At 42.9% G+C, this 12,641-nt stretch overlaps 1 long non-coding RNA gene across 1 annotated transcript in view; it reads left to right on the top strand.

Moving 5' to 3' along the window:
* The window catches only part of LOC146859564 (uncharacterized), a 72,264-nt gene extending 60,311 nt beyond the window's left edge, over positions 1 to 11,953 (top strand). The window contains exons 3-4 of the long non-coding RNA XR_014979033.1: positions 2,464 to 2,481; positions 11,901 to 11,953. This is a non-coding gene — a long non-coding RNA (uncharacterized LOC146859564). The remainder of the gene's footprint in view (positions 1 to 2,463; positions 2,482 to 11,900) is intronic.
* Positions 11,954 to 12,641: the final 688 nt, after the last annotated feature.

Below are 12,641 nucleotides of genomic sequence, written 5' to 3'. Positions count from 1 at the left end.
TTATACACAGAGGAGGAGATCTGGATGCCAAACTGTTGCAAAGAGAAGCGATGTTGATAATTAAATTCAATACATCAGTCGAGGGATTGAATGAAATGTCAGAGATTTTCAACCTATGAATCCGCTCCTGTTAGAACATCTCCTGTTTACTGAATGTCTTGCCAAATAACGTCATTAATGATGCCTGCTTCACAGCTTCATCATACCACACCAACGTTTCATTTTGCATTTCACATGCATATTCATTGGATTGCGAAGTAGCGTGATATGGTGTTTTTGTCAATAAAGTTGAACATACCACGATGTCTAACTACAAATCCCATGAGCCTCCACATCGACATTGCGATCATCGCCCGATTCAAGCAGTCCTCCTTTACTCCAATCAGCTTCCCAGCGGATAGAAACTACATATCCCAGATTCCGCCCGTGCACGAAGACAGGAAGTGTAAAAGGAGATTCCTTCCTGTTGCACCTTGAACAACACCTGCATTGGCGTCACAAGCACGGACTACGGGTTCCCTGTAAAACTTGTGCAAACTACATCGGAAGGTAAGAGAACATTTGAACGAGCTACATTTGAGCCTTCCCGCATTTTCCTTGTAGGCTAGAATAACGCAACCACTCCATTCCGGTGTGGTTTATTTCTTTCAGACGACAATTAAAGTCTTTCCGAAACATGAATCATCATTTCTAATAGCCGGTACTTTGTCCGGAGGAACCTCAACCCACGCTAGCAGAAAGATACACGACATCGGCAGGCTGACAAGTAAGACGCTTTTCATTATTGGACTAACACCGCTACCGCATCCACCAGCGCTTTAGGCGACATTTATATTAAATCCACTCTCCCTCCTTCTGTCTTTTTAAAGGTTTTTTTGAAAAGGTCTATATTCCATATTCGCAAGTCTCCCCTTGGTTGGCATTGGCTGCGAGGTAAGATTCGAGCACAAGGTTTGCGTCGAGGAAATTATAGTGTTTAAGGGTCAATTGGTCTAATTTAGCTTTTTTGTTCTCCCTTTAGTGAGCATCTGGTCCTGATGAGAATCCCCACAACTTGAGGGATTCGAAACGCGTAGACCTCTTCGCTGTGGGCTAATCGCACAATTAACAACTTAATCACTTTCAAACTACCACCATTAGGCTGTAAACAAGTCTTCGATAGCCCCCCCCCTCTTTTCAAAAAATCGTCAAACTGTCATTGAATATTTGTCTCAAATGTCCCACAGTATGATTGAGTAGTATGGATGTATGGTATGATTGACTTTTGTATGCCAGTAGCAGTGTCGTGTTTATTTATGTAGGCAATGTAAATATTAATGTTGTATTGTTTTTTTCTACTATTTTTGCTAATTTGTTCTGTACAAATAAAACCGTGCTTAAAAATGAGTTAATGAAGTATTGAACCCCAATAAATTGTTGATTAAAATCAAACGGAAAAAGTGGTTTATAGTGGCACTGTTTTGTTCAGTCCATGATCTGAAGTATCTTTTTCATATCTAGTGCAGCATTGGCAGTACTTTTGTTGTGTTAACTACATCCAATTTGAGGCAGGAATGCATATACATTCTAGTGGCACACCCTCCCTTCATTAAATATAGTTCTAAGATTCTCTGCAGTGCTTTTCAGGTGAAGCTTGCCTTCAAACACAAAGGTCCCAGTTAGTTCCATCAACGGAGGACGGTTTGAGCCCTTCTCCAGAAGAGCTTGACCTTCTCCAGAAGAGCTTGAACCCTTCTCCAGAAGAGCTTGAACCCTTCTCCAGAAGAGCTTGAACCCTTCTCCAAATTAGTTTTTCTTCTGTTGATTCCGAGCTGCGGCCTATGGGGCATATTATCAAGAGACATATCGCCGCTTTTTCGGCACATAGCGCTGAATAAGCGTCGATTTTTTTAACTCACTATTTACAAGGACTTGCTAACAAGCTTTAGCGCGAGTTTCCCTGAGTTAGCTGCCTTTTTCTTTCTACTTTGCATGTCAGCGATATTTATCGCTAATGACATGCAAAATAGGCGTTCCTCACCTAATCCTCATGGAATCCGTCGCCACCACAACATCGCCCTATTATCAATGCGGGTCAAGCGATAAGAAAAGCAGCGCTAACCGCGGTTATTGCCGGAATTTAACACTTGCTTTAAACTTGACTAAGCTATATTCACAATGGGAGGTGGATTGACATGTTAAGTCCACACTCCCCTATCAGCAAGGTTTTCAATAGCGCACTAACATTATCGCCGCTTTTCTCACGCAAGTGCCAATTATCGCCATCTATCGCTGGAGTGTACATCACCATTCTGCAAAGCGTTGCTAATACGCCACTAACACGGCGATGTACTCCAGCGATAGACGGCGATAATGAAAATCGATAATTATCGCATGTCCTTGATAATATGCCCATATGTGTCTTTTGTTCCATCATTCAATATTGAGGCCTGTACCTAACACTGTTCTGTTTTGCCCTGTTAGGGTGGAGCCAACGATGCTGTAAGTATGACTTTACAATTCTCTGAGTTAACAATTAGTGCAGCTCTGGAAATCAAGCTTTGAAGGATGTTGACAAGTGAATAATAATGAAAATGAATAAGCTTCTTGCTGTGAAGATGTAACACTTGTAATTCAAAACATGGACATTGACGATGCTCAGACTCACATTTGCACCTCCCTTTGATCTCTGTTCCACATAGTAAAGCTCTGCTCTTGCTAATGTTGATTACTGACTCAGAGCTCTTCTCCTAATGATACACATGCTAACAAAGCTTACCCCAAACTACAGCCACTCAAAGCTCAGCTCACTCAGAGATCTGTTTCAAATAATAACTAGACTCACTCAGGGTTCTGTTCCATATAATGAAGACAGCTGTGCTTCTGATAGTAGAGAGACTCTATCGGAGATTTGCTCCTGTTCATGCAGACTCACTCAGAGCTCTGCATCTGAGGATATTCATACTCTCTCAGAGCTCTTCTTCTGATATCCATACTCACTCAGAGCTCAGCTTCTGAGGATATTCATACTCTCTCAGAGCTCATCTTCTGATATCCATACTCACTCAGAGCTCAGCTTGTGATGATATCCATACTCACTCAGAGCTCAGCTTGTGATGATATCCATTCTCACTCAGAGATCTGCTTCGGATGATATTCATACTCACTCAGAGCTCTGCTTCTGATGATATCCATACTCACTCAGAGCTCATATTCTGATGATATCCATACTCACTCAGAGCTCTGCATCTGATTATATCAATATTCACTCCGAGCTCTGCTTCCGATGATATCCATAATCACTGAGAGCTCTGCATCTGATTATATCAATATTCACTCAGAGCTCTGCTTCTGATGATGTCCATACTCACTCCGAGCTCTGCATCTGAGGATATACATACTGTCTCAGAGCTCTGCTACTGATTATATCCATACTCACTCCGAACTTTGCCTCTGGTGATATCCCTATTCACTCAGAGCTCTGAATCTGAGGATATACATACTCTCTCAGAGCTCTGCTTCTGATGATATCCATAATCACTGAGAGCTCTGCATCTGATTATATCAATAATCACTCAGAGCTCTGCTTCTGATGATGTCCATACTCACTCAGAGCTCTGCATCTGAGGATATACATACTCACTCCGAGCTCTGCATCTGAGGATATACATACTGTCTCAGAGCTCTGCTACTGATTATATCCATACCCACTCCGAACTTTGCTTCTGATCATGTTCCTACTCTCTCAGAGCTCATCTTCTGATGATATCCATACTCACTCAGAGCTCTGCATCTGAGGATATACTCACTCAGAGCTCAGCTTGTGATGATATTCATACTCACTCAGAGCTCAGCTTGTGATGATATCCATACTCACTCAGAGCTCTGCTTCTGATGATATCCATACTCACTCCGAGCTCTGCTTCCGATGATATCCATAATCACTGAGAGCTCTGCATCTGCTAATATCAATAATCACTCAGAGCTCTGCTTCTGATGATGTCCATACTCACTCCGAGCTCTGCACCTGAGGATATACAGACAGTCTCAGAGCTCTGCTACTGATGATATCCATACTCACTCCAAACTTTGCCCCTGGTGATATCCCTATTCACTCAGAGTTCTGCATCTGAGGATATACATACTCTCTCAGATCTCTGCCTCTGATGATATCCATACTCACTCAGTACTCTGCATCGGAGGATGTACATACTATCTCAGAGCTCTGCTACTGATGATATCCATACTCACTCCAAACTTTGCTTCTGGTGAAATCCCTACTCACTCAGAGCTCTGCATCTAAGGATGTATGTACTCTCTCAGAGCTCATCTTCTGATGATATCCATACTCACTCAGAGTTCTGCTTCTGATGATATCCATACTCACTCAGAGCTCATCTTCTGATGATATTCATACTAACTCAGAGCTCTGATTCTGAGGATATACATACTCACTCAGAGCTCAGCTTGTGAAGATATCCATACTCACTCAGAGCTCAGCTTGTGATGATATCCATACTCATTCAGAGCTCGTCTTCTGATGATATCCATACTCACTGAAAGCTCTGCTTCTGATGACATCCATACTCACTCAGAGCTCTGCTTCCGATGATATCCATAATCACTGAGAGTTCTGCATCTGCTTATATCTATAATCACTCAGAGCTCTGCTTCTGATGATGTCCATACTCACTCCGAGCTTTGCACCTGAGGATATACATACTGTCTCAGAGCTCTGCTACTGATGATATCCATACTCACTCCGAACTTTGCTTCTGGTGATATCCCTATTCACTCAGAGCTCTGCATCTGAGGATATACATACTCTCTCAGAGCTCTGCTTCTGTTGATATCAATACTCACTCAGTACTCTGCATCTGAGGATATACATACTATCTCAGAGCTCTGCTGCTGATAATATCCATACTCACTCCAAACTTTGCTTCTGGTGAAATCCCTCCTCACTCAGAGCTCTGCATCTGAGGATATACATACTCACTCAGAGCTCAGCTTGTGATGATATCCATACTCACTCCAACTTTTGCTTCTGGTGAAATCCCTACTCCCTCAGAGCTCTGCATCTGAGGATATATGTACTCTCTCAGAGCTCTGCTTCTGAGGATATACATACTCACTCAGAGCTCATCTTCTGATGATATCCATACTCACTCAGAGTTCTGCTTCTGATGATATCCATACTCACTCAGAGCTCATCTTCTGATGATATTCATACTAACTCAGAGCTCTGATTCTGAGGATATACATACTCACTCAGAGCTCAGCTTGTGAAGATATCCATACTCACTCAGAGCTCAGCTTGTGATGATATCCATACTCACTCAGAGCTCGTCTTCTGATGATATCCATACTCACTCAGAGTTCTGCTTCTGATGATATCCATACTCACTCAGAGCTCATCTTCTGATGATATCCATACTCACTCCGAGCTCTGCTTCCGATGATATCCATAATCACTAAGAGCTCTGCATCTGATTATATAAATAATCACTCAGAGCTCTGCTTCTGATGATGTCCATACTCACTCCGAGCTCTGCATCTGAGGATATACATACTGTCTCAGAGCTCTGCTACTGATTATATCCATACTCACTCCGAACTTTGCTTCTGGTGATATCCCTACTCACTCACAGCTCTGCATCTGAGGATATCCATACTCTCTCAGAGCTCTGCTTCTGATGATATCCATACTCACTCAGAGCTCAGCTTCTGATGATATCCTTACTCACTCAGTACTCTGCATCTGAGGATATACATACTCTCTTAGAGCTCTGCTTCTGCTGATAGCTACAGCTGCTCAAATTACAGTGACTGAAAATAACCCTACTCACACTTAGGTCCCAGCCTGAGATAAAAGCCATAACCCCTCGCCTGCCATCCAGTCCTACTCAGATCTGTGCTGCTGACCATATCCAGACTCATAAAAAAAGGAAGAAGAAGAGAGCAAAAAATCAGGAAAGAAGTCCACCACAAAAAAAGATGTAGGTTATAAGGAGAAGAGGAAAAATAAGGAAGAAAAACAAAAATGGCGCAAACAAAGGGATGACAGAGGTGAGAGGAAAAAGACGAGAGAAGGTAGGACAACAAATGCAGATATAAAGATGAAGTAAGAGAAGCCACTTTTGGTGAGCAGTGGCATGAAATCCCAAATGAGTGTCAACATAGAGGCAGGAAAAAGAAGTCTGGCAGTATTATTACAAATGGAAAAGGGAGGGTGAAGATAGTAAATCAAGATGAAACCCCAGCGTCATTAAGTAATTATAGGAAGGATCATAGAAACCCCCTTGGCGTAATGGTGAATGTAAATATGCGCTACGAAGATCCCAGTACGATGCCAGCCATTATCTGCCCTGGCAAGAATCCCCTGATATTCCAAGAGTGTTGAACCCCGTACAAGCAATAACTCAACATGAGACCTATGGAGGAACTCATGGTGAAACTTACACAATCCCACAACCCATCCCCCCCTTAAACATAAATAAATATCACAGAACACCACCCCCCTTAATTTACAACAAAACAGTGTTACTTACATCCATCTACTATAAAGTCCTTCAACCATTGAGGTAGTTTCCTAACCTTTTTTCTGCTGTACTCTTTTCAACATTGGGATGACATTCCCTCCAGTAGAGGAGAGAACACAAGATGTATCAGTCCAAGGACTCCCAGGGTCACTTGGCACCTCTGTTCTGGGACCCTCTAATCCTTCGACCACATCCCCCTGGGTTTCAGACTCACTTCCAGCATCACCCATATCCAGCAAACCCGAATCTTTATATATCACCCTCCTGTCACTCCATCCATCCTGACTGCACACAGCCACACACTTGAGATTCCACTCCTTGACATTACTAAGCCCATCCGCATTATGCAAAACCTCCAACACTTCTTCAGGATCAAACAATTTGCTATCACCTTTCGTCACCAAACCAGGTTTCTTTATGCAAACCCAATCTCCAACAGCTATATTAGCTTGTTTGGTGCCATGCTTGAGATCATGATAAGCTTTGCTCTTTTGAGGTCCCTTGGCCTTGCTGTTTCTAACATTTTCCATGGACCGAGGTCCCACACAGGCAATGAATAAACATCCAGGCTTGTACTTTGTCCTTGGATTCCTCCCTCTCATTATCAAAAAGGGTGATTATCCAGTCGCCTCATCCCAGGTAACTAAAGCCCACACACGGGACCAGACTGGGAACCAAAACCGGCACTGGCAAAGTGCTCGGCCGGCCCCCCAGGGAGTTGGGGGTGCAGCCGAGCTGTTTGCCAGGGCCGGTTTGAGACGATTTTGTTACAGGGGCCGTTTTTGCAGCAAAATCGGTCCCCACCCTGTCTGTCCACCGGGGAAATGCCCCTTGCCCGCTACGGCCAGTCCGGCCCTACCCACACAGCTTTCAACAAATGGACTTCCCAATCTTTACTACTGACACACGCGGCTTGGATGACCCCTTTAATGACACAGTTGAAACTCTCAAACATGCCATTTCCAGCTGGAATTGTTTTTAAGTTTAACTCCAATCCTGTTGCAATATTCCTCAAAAGCACTAGACTGAAACGGCTCATCATTGTCACTCAAAAATGGTGGCGGGAATCGCTTCCAAACTAAACACATGGTCCAAAAACAATAAACTGGCATTGATGTCAGCTTTCTGCACCACTTTGACAACCGGCCACCTTGAGTAAAGATCCATGATCACTATGACACACTCTTGTTATTGTACTACTGGTCCCATAATGTCAATGGCTAAAGATTCTCACAGTTGAGTATGAGGAGCTCTTGGGCCATGGGGAACTCATGTCACATGGGATGGCTGACAATTGTTCATATCCGTGTGTGGTTCCTGAAAACCTCTGACATCGTCCCTATTGCACCAAGACTCTGTGAGTTGCCTTGACCCCGCGCCTCTCTGTTCCACCTCCTACGGTCGTAGTCCCTCACCTCCATCTGGGCTTCAGACAATATCGAGGGGCGACAAAACGACGTCTCATAAAAGATAATTTTGGATCAAAAGACTCACGATCTATATCTGTATGGATTGAATGATGACATTGAAATTAAATAGTTTTGATGAATTATGAGTGAACTTTGAAGAATATAAACCAATAATGGTCAGTTTACAATAAACAAGGAGTCATCGACATTGTAATGTATCCAATGCGATAAGAAGTTAAATCATGTTCCTAAGATTTTTAGTTGTTCCGTGAAATGTAACATAAGACTAATGACACCAGCACGCCATAGAGTTTGGGTAGCAAACTGATGAAAATATTAACAGCATAATTTCAATCTTAATGGTAGGCCACCCACCAAATCTCGAAATGTGGGTTGGGCCGGCGGACATTTAAAGCATTGACAGGAACGGCCGTCAAGGTGGTTCGAGTCATTACATAATAACTTTGCCCGATGGCTCCATCGAACATGACGGAGCCATACGCGACAGTTACAATTCATTTCAAATTTAAAAAGAAAATCCCAAAGTAAGATTTTCTTCTTTAAAATAAAAAATAAACAATGCCCCCCCTCATCCTAGGAGATTCTTTCCATGGCAAGAGAAGCATTGAGCATTTTTCAGTGCCACATGATGCGATGTTTTTCCTGTAAGTGACAGACATTACAAAATTACTATACGTCTGCCCATCTAAATTAGGTAGGCGGACATACAGTAAAACCTTCAACGACCCTTGCTCCATTGGGCCATGAGAGAAGACCACATCAAAGACAGAGTAGTCTCTCCACCGTCGTCAAACTATGGTCCTCCCGGGCAGGGAGATACCAACATCACCAGCACTTAAATCGGCCCCCTAGTCTTGGACTCATTGATGAGAAGTCTAGGTTTCTATAGATAAGTATTGACATGGGTGAGTCAAGAGAATGTACATAATTCAACATTTTGTGTTATTGTATATTTGTTTTGTAGAATGTGAGTTCTTTTCATAGATTGATATGCTATGTAAATGTGACGTTAAGAGTGGGGATCATATTGTGGTGCTTGGTTTTTGATCGATTTCCAACCATTGTCGATTGAGGGACACGTTTACTTCCAGTACTGTGCTTTAATATTTTATTTCCTGTGTTATTGTGTTGTTGTTAATGTTTCTCCTCTTCTTCTCCTCTTTTGCTCCTGTGATAGGGTGGCCTTCTGGTAAGTACAGCTCCTTGTCTCTATTAGTTGTTGTTTACCAAGGGATTATGAATCTGGGGTACTCCCCCATATTTTTATAGATGTTCCTAGTAAAACTATCTCGCCCTAGAGCTTCATTTGTTTTAGATGTTCTGATCACCCTGGAGATTTTTGCTATTTTTATGGGTGTTTCCAGACCTTCTCTTTGCCTTGTTAGGGTGTTTATAGTTGGGTTCTTCCCAGAGACGCTGATTGCAATGTCCCTTCTGTATCAGTAGCTCTAATAAGTCCTGTAACAGCACCAGCTCCCTTCTTTCCTTGGGACCGTTCTCCGCTCCCTGTCTTTTAGTGATACCATATATGACTTTACTGTTTTGGGCCTAAGTTTAACCCGCTAATATTTTGTACATTTTGTAGCTTTCCCCATATGACAGTTGTTTGTCCTGACGAGAGCATGTTCTGCCCTGTTTGTAATACTATCAGTAGTGCTTTAGCTGCCTTCAGGGTCCTCTCGACCTGAAGACCTCCAGGCCCACATTTACTAAGCCTTTGCGTCACCCTTGCATTCCTTAGTGGTGGGCGTTCCACGGGTGGAGCATGTGCGTTCTCCTGCATCCACCCATGGATTTCACACAATTCCAGACTTACTAAGTTTGCAAAGCTGGAATTGTGTGAAATTAGCGTGCCTATCTTGCATACTCTCTTTGGTACTTCCTATTTCTATGTGTAATGCTTTCACCATCTCACATAGAAAGAGGAAAATGACTGTTTTTGTTCAGGAAGGTATACCTGCCTGCACAAAACCAATTCCGCTCATAATACAGGCGCCCTTGCAATGAGGCGCAAGGGTGCCTGCGTTGGTGCTAGGCAGCCACAATCCCAGGTGTGCAAGAGCTGACTATGCCATATCTTTGTAAATATGGCGCTGTTCAGCTCTCTCTCATTCACGCAATGCAACAATGTGCCTTGCTGCACTGCGTTGTATACATTCTTAGTAAATCTGCCCCCTGGTGTTCTTGTCTTGTCGTTACAACTCTTTATGTACCTGTGGTTTCTCCTGCTTCATTGTGTAAAGCATCTGGAGCTCCAATGCTGTTGTAGTTACTTCTCCCCACACTACAGCTTTTAGTTCATCCCATACCTACCATGGATATGTCCTCTGTTTTGTTACCCTCAGAATATTGTGCAACGCTTCCTTAACCCTCTTTGAGCATTTAAACATATATTAGTCCTTCCATATTCCATCAATTAGGCACAACCTTCTCAGCATAGAGCTTTATAACCTTTAGCTGTATATTAGCGGCAGACGGGTGTAGTTGTGAACCAGCATGCTGCTATCTCTAATACATACTAACCTTTGCATAGCACAAATGTCATTAGTAAGAGGTTGATGTGTGTGTGGGTCATGTGTGCATGTAAGTCGAAGGTCTATCTTCTTAAGGTGTCACACTCGCCATACTTCAAGAAGCCTTGGATGTTTTATTCTAAATTGATTAATGATGAATTATTGTATTAAAGCCCCTCCTCTGCCCTTTTAGTGATGCAGTTTTTAACACCTCACTGGACTCCTCCACTCAAAGAATCAACTTCTTTCTGTGATTGCATATGTTATGCTCTAGCCTGCTTCTCTGATGCATCTAACATCGTTGTACCTCCACTGGTTTGTTGGGTGGCTAGTTCACCTGTTTTCAGGAGGATCCAGCTTCCCGAGTCACCTGCCTTCCTCAACCGATCTCGTTTGTGTGAGCTCATCGGCTAGTCCAAACCCCAGTACAGCTGGAATTGTCCATCGCTAGTGGATCTTCTCACTGGCCAGGGTGATCCATTGTTGGCTTCATTCTATGTTTTCTGGCTAAGGTTACATGTGATTGATTGTGTAGCACAAGAGTCTTTTTTCCCTAATGCTGGAAATGTCTTTGTTCTCTGAACAATCATGAGAAGGCTTATAGAAATGCCTTCCAAACCATTGTTCTTTCTTTCTCCATCCATTCTCCAATTCTGAAAGTGACCCGGCAGAACCTATTTTTGAGTTCTTTGCATTTTGTTCCAGCCAGAGCACTTTCCTCTGTAGAGATTGAGGGCTTGTTCCATGCTTGTGTATTTTTGTATGAGGTCCTCGATAACCTCTCCGTTGCTATCTGTCCTCTTTTACCTTAGCTGTGCTACCTTTCCTCTTCACAGGTGCTTCAGCCTCTTTCACAGGTCCACAGACCCCATGGCCAAGCTACTGAGGGTCCAGTATTGCCCTGTTCCATCTTTCTCCCAGTGTTCCTGGTCGGCATGGAAGGCACTGTTTAGGATGGCACAAATTCTCCATCACCACACCACCTCTTCACCTGCTACCTCAAGTTGACCCCCTAAGGCCATATACCACAGTTCAACATGACTTGCCACCACCATAAGAATGCAATCTTAAAACATGCCACACAGATGGTTTCCTGTGCTGTCTGCTCTGGCAAGGCGAGGTCACAGGCAGTTGTTCGGATGGAGAAGGAGCTGTTGCTACCCAGAGCTGTGTTTGATGGTTTTGTGATGACTTTGTCTTCTTGACGTTAAGTTGCCCCACTCCTGAAGGACAGTTCACATGCTTTTATTCCACTCAGGTGTTTTAGGTCTGCATTTGTTTTCTGTTCAAACTGTAATCTGTAACCATTACTTCATGTAAGGTTCTTACTAACTGTTACAGTTTTTCCGGTCATATTAAAAAAAAAGTAGTGTGTAAATAAACTTTTCTGGTATGCACTGGCCTTTACTTAACACCGTTTTCTCCTTGACCCCTAGAGTGCAGCAGGTGGAGCAGCTGGAGCCGGTGGAGCTGGTGGAGTGGTAAGTCTGACTTTGCAGCTCTCTAACTTGACAATCAGTATAAATCTGGTAAAAAATGTTAAGAAATAAGTCAATGATTATAGAATAAATATGCAACCTGCAAAGAAAGAGTATAAAATCACAGGTCCATCGAATGTGAATGCCAAAGGTTTTTCAGTGAATGGATGATTTCACAATCAACTAATCTATCAAAGATAAATATATTTGAATCTATATATAGTAAAATGTTACTTATAGAAACTTGCCTTCACAATATTTTGGTTCTGTTATCCTCAGTAAGTCCAGCACAGCGGGATTGCTAGGATGTCTTTGGAAGCCACGCCCCCTTTCTCCACCCCTCTGCAAATGCGCCTCCTGGTGCACTACTGATTGGTGGATGAAGTCCACTTTACTCCCGAGGAACCTTGGGGGCAAAGAAGCCCTCCTGGTACCTCCTGTAAGTCCTACACAGCATGATTCGTGAGAGCTGGTTAGAGGCCCGCCCCTTTTCTCCAACACTCTGCAAACGCGACTACTACTTAAAAGAACCACAGAAATTCACTGAAAAAAAACAATGGTTACATGGACATCATAGTTAGGAGTTAGCGTTTAAAAAACCTTAGAAATTCACAAAAAAAACAGGACTGTTATAAATAGGCTCATATTTCACTCGTAAAAAAACGGTGAAATTTAGCAGTTATAGTTAGCTGACCTAAC

The sequence above is a fragment of the Triturus cristatus genome, chromosome 3_1, assembly GCF_964204655.1.
Source record: "Triturus cristatus chromosome 3_1, aTriCri1.1, whole genome shotgun sequence".
NCBI classification, from domain to species: Eukaryota; Metazoa; Chordata; class Amphibia; order Caudata; family Salamandridae; genus Triturus; species Triturus cristatus.
This window is presented reverse-complemented; position numbering and strand designations above follow the sequence as displayed.